The sequence below is a fragment of the Panthera uncia genome, assembly GCF_023721935.1.
Source record: "Panthera uncia isolate 11264 chromosome A1 unlocalized genomic scaffold, Puncia_PCG_1.0 HiC_scaffold_17, whole genome shotgun sequence".
Lineage (NCBI taxonomy): Eukaryota > Metazoa > Chordata > Mammalia > Carnivora > Felidae > Panthera > Panthera uncia.
Genome location: NW_026057577.1, coordinates 8,991,277 through 9,005,929, shown reverse-complemented (window position 1 = coordinate 9,005,929; position 14,653 = coordinate 8,991,277). Strand labels below are relative to the sequence as shown.

Genomic DNA, 14,653 nt, shown 5'->3' with positions numbered 1-14,653 from the left:
AAAAAATAAAAGGGACAGGGGAATCTTTTCTTTTTGTTATATATTTTTTTTAAGTAGGATCCACACTTGGTGTGAAATCTAACACAGGGCTTGAACTCACAACCCTGAGACCAAGACCTGAGTTGAGATCAAGAGTCAGATGCTTCATGGACTGAGCCATCCAGGCGACCCCCACAAGGAGTCTTTTAAACACTGCAGGGGTGCTTGGGTGGCTCAGTCAGTTAAGTGCCTGACTTCAGCTCAGATCATGATCTCATGGTTCATGGGTTCGAGCCCCATATCGGGCTCTGTGCTGAAAGCTCGGAGCCTGGAGACCGCTTCAGATTCTATTGTCTCCCTCTCTCTCTGTCCCTCCCCTTCTCGTGCTCTGTGTCTTTCTCAAAAATAAATAAGCATTAAAAAAAAATTTTAAATACATAAATAATGAACACTGCAGCAGAATCCTATGACCTGAGTCCTAAGGGATGTGTTCTCCACCTGTTAAAGGAAGTCAGAAAGGTGTCTTCCTTTGAAGACAAAACTTGGCTTCCAAGCTCATTGTCTTGCTGCTAAATTCTATGTTGAGTTTCATAAGCTCAATATTAACACTTGCTTTTCATTTCCACCTTGAACTTTAAGAATGCAAACGTCTCTGCTCCCAACGAAGTTGTAGGCCTTGGCTGACTGCAGAGAAAGCCACGAGCATGGAAATAAAAATGGAGAAGCTCATCACTATTTTCCAGTGGACCCTGCTACATGGGCATTCAATGTACCTCAGCCCATCTCTACCCTCGTCTCTCCTTGCGCTTCTCTGCACAGGAACGTTGCCAAACTAGACAACGTGACACTTCTCGAACAGGTGTCGAGCAATCCTCCTTTGCTCGTGTTACTCATTCTGCCTGGGAAGCCCCTCCCTTCCAGTCGCCAGCCAAAAACAAAACAAAACAAAAGTAAACATCTATCCTTTTCCATCAATATCCATCCTTTCCCGGGTCTCTCACCCTATTTGCTCCATGCTACACTCACGCGTCCTTGGCCTCAGCCCTCTGCATTTTCCACATCCTCCTGCGTGTATCCAACTTCACCTTGTGCTGGCTGATTGTGCAAGTTCTTTCCATCATCCTGGCTGGTGGGCTCCTTGACAGTGGCGAGGAGGTCCTGTTTCCCTTTGTGTCTACTCTGTACTTATAGGCTCAAGTTTGAAATGATTAGGGCAGTAGTATCAGTTAGAAGTAGGTTTAGCTCTACTTAAAGAAAAATTTTAGGGGCGCCTGGGTGGCTCAGTCAGCTAAGCCTCCGACTCTTGATTTCAGCTCAGATCATGATCTCATGGTTGGTGAGATGCAACCCTGCACCAGGCTCTGTGCTGACAGCGTGGAACCTGCTTGGGGTTCTCTCGTTCTCGCTCTCGCTCTCTCTGCCCTTCCTCCATTTACACCTCTCTCTCTCTCTCTCTCTCAAAATAATAAAATTTGAAAAAAAAATACTAGGAGCTTAAATACATAGGGAGGATTCTCTCACAGCAGACGATCCAAGCATAGGGCTGTCTCAGGGTAGGCAGCCCAGGGCATGAAGTTACCAGGGACACAGGCTCCTCTTCATTTCCTGCCCTGCCATCCTCAGAATCTGACGTACATGCTCAAGGACGTGTCACACAGCTGTTCCAGTTGTCATATATGAATTATAGTCAGCCAGAAAGGGAGAATGGGAAAAAGAGCAAAAAATAGTACACTTATAGCTCCAAAAATAAAACCTCAAAAAATAGGGACAACAAGCTACACACACCCACACACACAATATACCTGACAGAGAAAGAAGTCACAATTCGTGCCCGTTGTTTCAGGGAGTGAAGGGATATGAGGGAGCCTGTCACAGGCAACCCGGAGAACAAAGGATTCAAATTACTGGCTTTGGTGCTTCCAAGTCCAGATATAAAGCACAAATATGGCTACTTGCAGAGACCATTTTCCACCCATGACGAGGGCTCTCTCAGCTGCACCAGCAGTCGGAAGGAACGCAAGAGTGCCAGAGACTAGCGAGTGGCCCTGAAAACTACCTCTGCCCTCTTCAGCTGAAAGGATCCACTGTTACGTTTGGGGATGTGTCATCATTCAAGAGCTGAACTTTGCTTCCTAATGAAATGCTAGAATTCATCCAGACTCTGCAGTGGTGGAGCAGACATGGCGACCAGATAGAGGGAGCTAGAGACAGCCCCCGCTGAGTTCTCATGACCCAATGTGGCTTCAAAGAGCATCACAAGTCTCCTTGACCTGACCCTATGGAGGCTCCGTGCAGCAGAGAAAGCCCAAGAACCTAAAGAAGTCTTGAGGTCAGTCAGATTAAAGAAGCAGGGAATATCTTCTAGAACTTGCACTTGAAGCCATTTGAAAAAGCCAGTATTTCATGGATGCTAGCAATGATGGAAGCTGATGACTAAAACAGGCAGGAATAAACCATTGTGACTGAGACAGACAGATGCCAGTATGGGCCAATGACCCAAGAATAAGGTGCCTCTTTCCCTCCCTACAAGAAGTAGGACGACTCAGAATTAACTAAATGGGGCTCAAGTTCAATGTTAAATTCCATTAAAAAAAAAATAAAGCTAGAGGCACCTGGGTGGCTCAATCCATTGAGTAACCAACTCTTGATTTCTGCTCAGGTCATTATCTCACAGTTTGTGGGTCAGAGCCCCACATCGGGCTCCATGCTGACAGTGCAGAGCTTCCTTGGGATTCTCTCTCCCCCCTTCTCTCTGCCTCTCTCTCTCTCTCTCTCTCTCAAAATAAATAAATAAACTTAAAAAATAAAGTTATATGTTAGATATACAGTATCTTTAAAAACTACACCCAGGCCATCAGTGATGAAAGTAACTGCCTGATCTTTCTGAGGAAAGTCTTGAGGAGATGGTGGGGTAGCTGAGCTGAGAAGGCTTCACAAAGCAGTATCAGACCCAAGTATAAGGACCAACTAAAAACTTACCTTGCTGACAAGGTGGTCATAGGAAAATGTTCTTGGCAGAGGTTCCTTGTATATAGAAGTGGTGGCGTCTCCAAGATGAAGGGAAGAGCCCCTGTGGGAGACAGATCGTTCCCACCCTTCTCCTTCCATGGGTTTTGGCTATACACACTTTGGATCCGACTGTGTTGCATTATTCTTCTTCTTTTAAGTCAAAAGTACTTGATGGAATTAAAAATTTAGGGGCACATGGCTGGTTCAGTCAGTTGAGCATCCGACTTCAGATCAGGACATGATCTTATGGTTCTCAGGTTAGAGCCCTGCATCAGGTTCTGTGCTGTCAGCACAGAGCCCACTTTGGATCCCCTGTCCCCCTCTCTCTTGACCCCTCCTCTCCTCGTGTTCTCTCTCTCTCAAAAATAAATAAATATTTTTTAAAAATTTAAAGAGAGTGCCTTGGATACCAGCTAGAGAAAGTTAAGTATATCTGTTTATGGATTCCATTTGGATGTTCATCTCTTCCTAAACTGGGGGAAAGAAACATGATCAAATAGGATGCATTAGCCCCAACTACCCAATTCTTTTTTAATGCTTTATTTTGTTTCAAGAGACAGAGAGAGAGAGTGCGCAAGCAGGGGAGGGGCAGAAGGAGAGAGAATCCCAAGCAGGCTCCACCCTGCCAGTGCAGAGCCTGATGCAGGGCTCAAACCCACAAACCATGAGATCATGACCTGAGCCAAAGTCAGACACCCAACTGACTGAGCCACCCAGGTGCCCAAAGCTATCTTTACAATAATGCCAGAATATTATTTGCCTTTTTTTTTTTACTCTCCTTAGTCAAGAGTGCAGTTTTCTAAAGAATATGTGCAGAGCAGAAATGAGAATCCAGCTGTCTTCTGTTTAAGCTGAGCACTTAAACAATTTGCAAAAATATAAAACAATGCTACTCTTCTCACTAAATTGTTTGCTTATTTTGGAAATTTTAGCTTTTTTTTATAAACATGTGTTTGTATTAAAATGCAATGTGTTTATTATAGTTATTTTTAATGAATTAATAACTACTTCTTAAATTTCTGTTGTAATTTCTAACATGGTAAATATCAATTGATATAACCAACACAAACAAATGCTCTTTGGAGGACTCCATAATGTTTAAGGTCATGTAGAGGGCTTTTGAAAGCAAAGAATTTGAGAGCCCCTGCTCTGGTGAATCAAACCTGAAAGAGTCTGAATGTAAGGATATCCTGAACAGTAGAAGACAAAAATAAGGCATGAAACAACTAGAGAAGTACTGAGTCTATGTACTAATCTATAGAGACTCTCTGCCCCTTCCCTCCATTCAGTGCCCAGACATCTAGGATTAAATCACCCCATTTCAGACAGGAGATACAATTCTTTTCTGGGGAAACCAACCAAGTAAGGGGGAAAGTCTGACATTTGAGAGTCCCCTAATAAATAACTCTGTGCCCCCAGGATCATCCTACAGTGAAGCCACTAACAGACAGGCCCTGCCCGCACATAGAGCCTACACCAGCTTGTTAATGCCTCACATAAAGAAGAATGGACAATGTGTAGAAAGCTTCTAATGTGAGAGAAAATATCAAAACAGGCAAACAAGACAAGAGAAAGGCCATGGAGCAAAAGAAAAACTTGAAACACAAAATACTCATTGACATCCTAAGAGATGACTTCAAGAAACAAGGAAGGATTGCTTAAAAAAAATAAAATAACAGAGAACTTGGAAATTTAAAACAAAATTGTGGGGCACCTGGTTGAGTGGCTCAGTCGGTTGAGTGTCTGACTCTTGATTTCAGTTCAGGTCATGATCTCACAATTCGTGAGATCGAGCCCCAAGTCAGGCCTGGGGCTCTGTTCTGTCAGTACGGATCCTGCTTGGGATTCTCTCTCTCCCCCTCCCCTGTTCACATGTGCTCTCTTTCTCTCTCTCTCTCAAAATAAATGAATGAACATTTAAAAAAATACAATTGTAAAAGATCAGTGAAGGGTTAGAAAATAAAGTTGAGAAAATGCCCTAGAAAATACAGCAAAAACATAAAAACGTGGGAACCAGGAGAGGAAAGGCAGTTGGAGGTTTAGAAGGTGCAATGTCTGACTTTAAAAAACAAAACAAAACAAAACAAAACAAAAGACAGAAAATAAAAGAGAGGAAATTATTAAAGAAATAATTCAAAAAAATTTCCCAGAGCTAAATGACAGATAGAATGGGCTCACACAAATATAAGCCACCAAAGAGGAAAAATGTCAGAAACAAAGGATAAGAAATCAAGATGCCATAATCACTTCCCAGGATGACAAATGACTAATGCCTTCTAAATACTAAGGGGAACATTATTCAGCCATAAAACAAAGAAAATCCTGCCATTTTTGACAATATGGATGGATCTTAAGGGCATCATGCCATGTGAATTAAGTCAGACAGCAAAAGACAAATACTATATGAACTCACTTATTCTTGGAATCTGATAACAAAGCCAAAAAAAGCCAAATTTATGCCAGAAAAAAAAAAAAACAGTTTCTGAATGCTAATTGATGAAGACCAAAAGACTAAAATACAGGTGTTCTATCTGTAAGAATAAATTACAGATTTATTCTGTAATAATAAATTTATTCTGTAATAATAAATCCCTTTAGGGTCTAAACCCCCTAAAGGGGTCCCTGGAAGGCTCAGTCTGTTGATCATCCAACTCTCAATTTTGGCTCAGGTCATAATCCCAGGGTCGTGGGATCGATCCCCATTTCGGGCTCTGTGCTGAGTGTGGAGCCTGCTTAAGGTTCTCTCTCTCCCCTGCTCCTCTCCTGTTCACATGCACTCTCTCTCTAAAATAAAATTTTAAAAAATTACAATGAACTAGTACCCCTAATCATTAAAACTTAGCTTTGAGGCAGAATCAAACACGCAAGAACATCAGTACATATCTAGATATATGTACAGTTTACACTGGCCTAAACCAATCAGTTCTTGGTATCGTGCTGTCCATAGCCATGGGTTCAGCCAGTGGCCCTCTCACTGCAGTGAAGTGTCAGGAGACAGAGGCAATACGGTTGTGAAGACAGAAGATCTGTAGCTGCCCCCAGGGGCAGAGCTTGTCTGAGAAGAGAGCCCAAGTGGAGGGGACAGAACTGCCAGAGGAAAAGAAATTCCACCCCACTTTCATTTTTCGATCGCCTAACGAAGACATTGTGCCTTCTACCAGGATCTCTCAGTCAAGCATCTATCCACCAGTTTTCGGGAGGTCAGACGGACTTTTTTTTTTTTTTTTTTTTTGGTCACAACTGAAAAAGTCCTAAATGATACAAAAATAAAAGATATTTGAGGCAGAGGCTCTTTCACGTTGGCAATGGCCTGCCAGACTGTGACTCCAGCCCAGCCTCCCACAATAGAGACACTTGAACCTGAAAGCACAAAGCTGCCTTCTGGCTGTGATGCATTTATGGCAGGAAGCCTGCATTTATCAACCTTATCCCTCATTTTAACATGTGCTCTGCTGCTGTAGCAGCATTAGGTAATATATTAGTTTCCAAAGCTTCCATGACAAATCACCAAAAACTGGGTGGCTTCAAACAATGGAAATGTATTCTCTCATAGATCTGGAGGCCAGAAGTCCGAAATCAAGATGCTGGCAGGGCCACCTTCCCTCCAGAGCTCTAAGGAAGATTTTATTCCTTGCCTCTTCCAATTTCTGGTGAATATTGGCATTCCTGGATTTGTGGGTACAAGCCTCTGAGGTCAAGTGGCTTCACATAGTTTTTAAAGACTCCCCCAAGTCGTTCTGACATGCAACAAAATTTGGAAGCCACTAGCTTCCTTTTTATTGTTATTTATTATTTTATTTATTTATTTTGTATTTTTATATATTTTTTTAATATCTTTTTTTGAGAGAGAGAGAGACAGAGTGAATTGGGGAGGGTCAGAGAGAGAAGGAGACACAGAATCTGAAGCAGGCTCCAGGCTCTGAGGTGTCAGCACAGAACCCAACATGGGGATCAAACCCATGAACCATGAGATCGTGGCCTGAGCCATGAGCAAACTGAGTCAGTTGCCTAACCAACTGAGCCACCCAGGCACCCCTATTGTTATTTTTTAAGTATGCCCCATGCCCAGTGTGGAGTCCAAAGTGGTACTTTAACTCATGACCCTGAGATCAAGACCTGAGCTGAGACTGAGTCAGACCCTGGGGTGCCTGGGTGGCTCAGTTGATTAAGTGTCTGACTCTTGATTTCACCTCAGGTCGTGATCTCATGACTTGTGGTTTCAAGCCCCATGTCGGGCTCTATGCTGACAGCTCAGAGACTGCTTGGGACTCTTTCTCTCCCTCTCTCTCTGCCCCTCTCTGCTTGTTTCCTCTCTCTTTCTCTGTCAAAAAAATAAATAAATAAACTGTAAAAATTTTATTAAAAACAAAACAAAACAAAACAAAAAAAGTTGGCTGCTTAACCATCTGAGCCACCCAGGTGCCCCAGGAGTCAAAACTCTCCTAACAGTTCTTTGTTTCTGTAGATTTTCACTAATCTTCAAGTTCAAAACTCTCCAGTCTACTTTTTCTGTTTGTTTATTAGAACTCTTAAATTTTCTCTTGTGATTTTTCATATTAAAATGAAGTCATTTAACAAAAGTAAAACAAAAGAATATCTTCTTGGCTATTTGGTTATGTTTTCCCTTGTGACTGTGTTTCTAGGAACCTAGAAACAGCTTTCACCCTAGAGACCCACAAATCTGCCAGTCTCTGCCTCAAGTAGGCACATCTCTGCCAAAGGCAAAGGCAAGTTGCTTTGGATTTAATTCCTTTGAGTAAAGCTTTGTACCCATTTGAATTACATATCATTTTCAAAGAATTGCTCTAAATTCTAAAAGGAATTTAAACATTTAAATTCCTAAAAGGAATGATTAAACATTTAGTCTATAAAATATTAAACCCAGAGAAGAAAAGCAAGGGATAGAATTTTGAATGCATCTTAATATGAGCGTGGAAAAGAGATACTCCTATTCCTTCTATTTCAAGAGAGATGGTTTGGAATGCTTTGGAATGAGGTCTCTGATCTTTGCATTGATTTACTTTTTTAATTTTTTTAATGTTTATTTATTTCTCTGTGAGACAGAGAGAGAGAGAGAAAGTGGGAGAGGGGCAGAGAGAGAGGGAGACACAGAATCTGAAGCAGGTTCCAGGCTCTGAGCTGTCAGCACAGAGCCCGACACAGGGCACGAACTCAAGAACTATGAGATCACGACCTGAGCTGAAGTCGAACACTTGACTGACTGAGCCACCCAGGAGCCCCAAGGTCTCTGGTCTTTGAGAGAATCTTAGGGCACAGCATTGGTCCTGAGACTGGGTGCATTCAGGAAGATACCTAGTCTCTTTTTACAGAAGAAGTTTACCTTCTGTACATGTTACATGTACCTTCTGTTACATGTGAGCCACACATGTAGTTAAACTAGCTCTTACATACTGAAACCATCACCTATCTTCCCATTCTCCTTATTAATTTTTTTTTTTTTTTAGAGAGAGAGAGTGCATGAGCTGGGGAGAAAGGGAGGAGAAAAAGAGAGAGAGAGACAGAGACAGAGAGAATCTTAAGCAGACTCCCTGCTCAGCACTGAGTCCAACAAGAGGCTCAATCCCATGACCCTGGGATCATGACCTGAACTGAAATCAAGAATCAGATGCTTAACCAACTGAGCCACACAGGCGCACTCTTTATTAATTTTTGAATTAAATTTGCCATCATTCTAATCAAATATTTTAGGTAAAGTATTTCCCAGGGCGCCTGGGTGGCTCAGTCGGTTAAGCACCTGACTCTTGACTTCAGCTCAGGTCATGATCTCATGGTTCGTGAAGTGGAGCCCAGCATCAGGCTCTGCCCTGACAGCACAGAGCCTGCTTGAGCTTCTCTCTCTCTCTCTATGCCCTTCCCCGACTCGCACTCTTTTTCTCTCTCAAAATAAATAAACTTTATATTTCTCTCCACTCACATTTTACTCCACTCTCCAGTTCATCTCCACTCACACTGAATCTTAAAGTTCTCAGCAAGGATATAACCAAAAGTTGTTGCATTATCCAAAATCCCAGAACAGAATGGATCACAGTTTATAGTTACCAAAAGAAGGATATTAGCTTTTTTTTTTTTTTTTTTTTTTTTTTTTTTTTGGCTGCATGGTTTTCTGATTTACAGGAGGGCCCGAGGGCCCTTCCTTCCTTTTTTTTTTTTATTTTTTAAATTTACATCCAAATTAGTTAACATATAGTAAAACAATGATTTCAGGAGTAGATTCCTTAGTGCCCCTTACTCATTTAGCCCATCCCCGCTCCCACAACCCCTCCAGTAACCCTGTTTGTTCTCCATATTTAAGAGTCTCTTATGCTTTGTCCTCCTCCCTGTTTTTATATTATTTTTGCTTCCCTTCCCTTATGTTCATCTGTTTTGTCTCTTAAAGTCCTCATATGACTGAAGTCATATGATATTTGTCCTTCTCTGACTGACTAATTTCACTTAGCATAATACACTCTAGTTCCATCCACATAATTGCAAATGGCAAGATTTCATTCTTTTTGATTGCCGAATAATACTCCATTGGGTGTGTATATATATATATATATATATATCTCACATCTTCTTTATCCATTCATCCATAAATGGACATTTGGGCTCTTTCCATACTTTGGCTATTGTTGATAGTGCTGCTGTAAACATTGGGGTGCATGTGTCCCTTCAAAACAGCACACTTATATCCCTTGGATAAATACCTAGTAGTGCAATTGCTGGGTCGTAGGGTAGTTCTGTTTTTAGTTTTTTGAGGAACCTCCATACTGTTTTCCAGAGTGGCTGCACCAGTTTGCATTCCCACCAGCAATGCAAAAGAGATCCTCTTTCTCCGCATCCTCACCAACATCTGTTGTGGCCTGAATGGCTAATGTTAGCTATTCTGACAGGTGTGAGGTGGTATCTCATGGTGGTTTTGATTTGTATTTCCCTGATGATGAGTGACATGGAGGATTTTTTCATGTGTTGGTTTGCCATCTGGATGTCTTCTTTGGAGAAGTGTCTGTTCATGTCTTTTGCCCATTTCTTCACTGGATTATTTGTTTTGTGGGTGTTGGGTTTGATAAGTTCTTTATAGATTTTGGATACTAACCCTTTATCTGATATGTCATTTGCAAATATCATCTCCCATTCTGTCGGTTGCCTTTTCATTTTGCTGTTTCCTTCACTATACAGAAGCTTTTTATTTTGATGAGGTCCCAGTAGTTCATTTTTGCTTTGGTCTCCCTTGCCTTCAGAGACATGTTAAGTAAGAAGTTGTGTGGCCAAGATCAAAGAGGTTTTTGCCTGCTTTCTCCTCGAGGATGTTGATGGCTTCCTGTCTTACATTGAGGTCTTTCATCCATTTTGAGTTTATTTTTGTGTATGGTGTAAGAAAGTGGTCCACGTTCATTTTTCTGCATGTGGATGTCATTTTCCCAGCACCATTTGCTGAAGAGACCGTCTTTATTCCATTGAATATTCTCTCCTGCTTTGTCAAAGATTAGTTGGCCATACCTTTGTGGGTCCATTTCTGGTTCTCTATTCTGTTCCATTGATCTGAGTGTCTGTTCTTGTGCCAGTGCCATACTGTCTTGATGATTACAGCTTTGTAGTATAGCTTGAAGTCTGGGATTGTGATGCCTCCTGCTTTGGTTTTCTTTTTCAAGATTGCTTTAGCTATTTGGGGTCTTTTCTGGTTCCATACAAATTTTAGGATTATTTGTTCTAGTTCTGTGAAGAATGCCGGTGTTATTTTATATCTATTTTATATTACTAAGTGATTTCCCCACACAAGAAGTTTGACACCAATAACAAGCTATTTCTCAACTGTTCATTTTAACACATATTTACTAGATTAATATCACTTTTACATCATATTTTAATATTTGCTGAAGACTTTAATAAATCCTTGGGGCACCTGGGGGGCTCAGTCAGTTAAGTGTCCGACTTCAGCTCAGGTCATGATGTCATAGTTCATGAATTCAAGCCCTGCCTCAGGCTCTGTGCTGACAGGTCGGAGCCTGGAGACTGCTTCAGATTCTGCATCTCCCTCTCTCTCTGACCCTCCTCTTCACAAACTCCATCTCTCTCTCTCTCTCTCTCTCTCTCTCTCTCAAAAATAAATAAACATTAAAAAAAAGACTTTAATAAATCCAAAATACTATATTCTCTGTCTTCCAAAGTCATATAGCCATAGGATACAAGGGAACTCAGATCAAAGTCATCAATAGCCGTAATTTATTGAGTGCCTACTTTATTTATAAAATTTTTAAAATGTTGATTTACTTATTTTGAGAGAGAGAGAGAGAGAGAGCAGCAGAGGGGTAGAGAAAGAGAGGGAGAGAGAGAATCCCAAGCAGGCTCCGCACTTTCAGCACAGAGTCCAATTCAGGGCTTGATCTCACCATCCATAAGATCGTGACCTGAGCCAAAATTAAGAGTTGGACACTTAACCAACTAAGCCATCCAGATGCCCTTAAGTGCATTTTTCCATACAGTACATTTTTCCAGAAGTGAGATACCAAGAGGTCCAAAGGCACTCCTGAGTGAGAAAGGTTTGCTTGGTTATGAGGGAAAACTAGCACTAGGATCAGAAGAGCCACTAAGCAAGAAAATCAGTAGGAGAGAAGGACCACAGACACAGAACTATATGTCTCAGGGGGCAGATGCTCAGGTCATTCTTTGTCTTGCATCCACTCCTTCCTTTTCAGGTAACTGCACTCAGCTTCCCTTGGAAGATCCACTCTCGTTGGCCGCCATTACGGATCCTTGACCGAGTGACTGAGTGGGCAGTTAGTCAGACAAGAGCCAGAGGCAAAGACGGTGACAAATAGGTGACACATTAGAAGCCTGAGGGCACAACATCCTCACTTAGAGGATTTTAACATCCTGGCTTTACAGTTTCCAGCTCCCAGAGGCCACAGGTTCAGAACACAAGGTCTCCTCTTCAACCTCTGCCCCAAGGTAACCTATAGCTTCACTGGGATACATTTGCATTGTGGTTTCAACCCCCTCCTGGGGAAAGACGGCCATGACAGTTCTGGTAAGAATCTTGTGGGCTAAAAACTCCCCCTTCCAGCTTGTAGGAGGAGTCCTTCTGATGAAGCAACCTCAGTCACCACGACCCATAATCTATGCAAACATAAAAACAAAAGGCACCCCTAACCCAGAGCAGTTGACACCTCTGTGCCTGTCCACTCTCCCTCCTTGAGAGCGTACTCTCCTTAATAAACTGTTTTGTGCTCTCTTCCTTCCTTCTGGTTAGCTTTATTTGAGTGCTAATCCTCACATAAATCCTTCATCGGGAATCGAAGAACCGAGATCACTATTCAACAATGCAGACTAAACCAGAGGATGCAAAACTCCCAGGTCAGAGTCAAAACACCTGGCCACTCACAGCAATGGCAGTTGCCAGAATATTTGCATTTTTTTGTGTCAATTCTCTGAGCCCCACTTCCCAAAGGGCAATGCAGAGAGATTTAGGGGACACCCACCTGCACACGGGGGAGTGTGTGAAAAATTGACATGACTGGAGCCATTTTAAAATGGAGCAGGTACTGCAGAGAAACTGCCTTCTCCACCTTTGGACTGGGCAACAGGGCCATTGTTTCAAGCAATTACTGGGAAAGGCAGTGGAAGAAAGGAAATCCTGATCACAAGACTGATAGTAAGAGACTTTCTGAGGACAGACTCAGTAGTCAATGTATAACCCAGAGTAACCTAGCCATTATCACACACACCCCTAGAAAGTTTCTTTCTTTTCTTCACCTCAGGTAGCTCCCTACTTTTCCTCATAAAAATCTCTTGCATTCACCCTACAAGCGGGACACTATTTGGATTCCTACCTGAATCTGTACTCCCTGAACTGCAATTCTCTTAACCCAAATAAAAGCACATTTGCCTCTCATTGTGCCTCTTTACTTTCAGGTTAACAGGTGTGTTGCAGGAACCCAGCCTTTTACAAGGACAGTAAGCATGCCTGCGCTGTGTTCCAGAGGGAGACGTTGTCTCTGTCTTCCAAGGCTGTTTGCTATACACACATCATTGAAAAGATAGCCCAAAGCAAAGTCACTCAGTGCCTCTGTTCACAAGACAGGCAAAAATACAAGAGACACGGGAAGAATTGTCTCACAATATTGTTTGTGTTTTTCTTTTTCTTTCTTTCCTTCTTCCCAAGAAGTATGCTGAGTGTACAACCACTCAATTAAAATTGACTAGTCATCTAGAGCTTGTTTCCTTAATTCTCCAATGAGAAGTAAGGACCAGAATATCCATATTAGGTGCTGTGCTTAACCACATCTCAGAAAAGCAGAGAAGTCTTGCCGGGAAATTTTGTCCCCGACAACAATCCCCAAACTTTAGCTCTTGGGAGAGGGCTTTGGGTTTCACAGAGAGAGACAGCTTGCAGCCATTTTAAGAAATCATCTTGTTTTGGGGGGGCACATGGATGGCTCAGTCGGTTAAATGTCTGACTCTTGATCTCCACTCAGGTCATGATCTCACAGTTCATGAGTTCGAGCCCTGCATCAGGCTCTGTGCTGACAGTGTGGAGTGCTTGGGATTCTCTCTCTCTCTCTCTCTCTCTCTCTCTCTCTGCTCCTCCTCTGCTTTCACTCTCTTTCCCTCTCAGAATACATAAACTTAAAAAAAAAATCATCGGGGCACCTGGGTGACTCAGTCAGTTAAGCGTCTGACTTGGACTCAGGTCATGATCTCACAGTTCATGAGTTTGAGCCCTGCATCAGGCTCTGCGCTGACAGCTCAGAGCCTAGAGCCTGCTTCAGATTCTGTGTCTCCCCTCTCTCTCTTCCCCTCCCCCTCATGCTCTCTGTCTCTCAAAACTGAATAACGTTGTAAAAACCAATCTAAAAACTGCATTGATTTTTTGATGCAATAAACATGCATCAATAATTTTTAAAAAACTGAATAATGTTAAAGAAAAAAGATTTTTTTTTAATTTTTTTTAAACGTTTATTCATTTTTGAGACAGAGAGAGACAGAGCACGAACGGGGGAGGGGCAGAGAGAGAGGGAGACACAGAATCGGAAGCAGGCTCCAGGCTCTGAGCCATCAACCCAGAGCCCGACGCGGGGCTTGAACTCACGGACCGCGAGATCGTGACCTGAGCTGAAGTCGGACGCTTAACCGACTGAGCCACCCAGGCGCCCCCCCCCCCCAAAAAAAAGGGTTTTTTTTAATCATCTGGTTTTTTTTTCCTGGGGTAGAGAGAACAGTATCTTCTGTGCCTCTGTAAATAGTCGATTTCATTTGCCAGGTCACTTTCAAATGATCTCAATTTAAAGATGAATATGCATCATGGAAATAAAAATATGTTTTCCCTAATTTCTTTTGTCTGATAAAATAACAAAGAAAAATGCTTGTGCTTGGGAGAGGTGGTTTTATTACAAATAAGAGGACTTTTTCTTCTTAACAGAAAAACTGTGGGCAAAAACCGAGGGAGCCCATTACGTTGAAGAGATCATGCCAGTGTGCTCACTTCGGCAGCACATAATCTAAAATTGGAACGATGAAACACAGAAGATTAGCATAGCCTCTGTGCAAGGATAGTACATAAATTTATGAAGCATCCCACATTTTCATTGTACATCCCCGAAACTAAGATAACACGGTTAATTACAATGGAAAATAAATAAATAAATGATTTTTTTTTTAAAGAGGG

At 42.1% G+C, this 14,653-nt stretch overlaps 1 non-coding gene across 1 annotated transcript; it reads left to right on the top strand.

Annotated features, from left to right (window-relative positions):
* The first annotated feature begins 14,462 nt into the window (after positions 1-14,462).
* Positions 14,463-14,572, top strand: LOC125935847 (U6 spliceosomal RNA). The gene has a single exon (XR_007461831.1). It is a non-coding gene; the product is annotated as a U6 spliceosomal RNA (small nuclear RNA).
* The last annotated feature ends 81 nt before the right edge of the window (positions 14,573-14,653 follow it).